Below are 311 nucleotides of genomic sequence, written 5' to 3'. Positions count from 1 at the left end.
CAAAGAGCCCGTAGCCGAGCTGGGAGCTTGAATTCCCCTCTCCTGCCCAGGGCCACCCCAGTTTCAGAGCCGGGAGAAGCAGCCCTTGGGTATGGGGCCATTGCAGGGACAAGTCAGGACAACCCCAGCCACTGGCTGAGCTCCAGCAGCCGCCGCTCTGCCCCCAGCCCTGGGAACGGGCGCGGGGCTGGCAGCAGCCCGGACCTGGCACCTGGAGAGCAGGAGGGATGGAACCGGGCAGCGGCCGAGCCAGGAGCACACAGCCCAGAGCTTCCAGCGGCTGTAGGAAACGGCTCCGCCGGGCACCTCCC

The sequence above is a fragment of the Pterocles gutturalis genome, unplaced genomic scaffold (genome assembly GCF_000699245.1).
Source record: "Pterocles gutturalis isolate BGI_N339 unplaced genomic scaffold, ASM69924v1 scaffold3032, whole genome shotgun sequence".
Taxonomy (NCBI): domain Eukaryota; kingdom Metazoa; phylum Chordata; class Aves; order Pterocliformes; family Pteroclidae; genus Pterocles; species Pterocles gutturalis.
Note: the sequence above shows the minus strand (reverse complement) of the source record.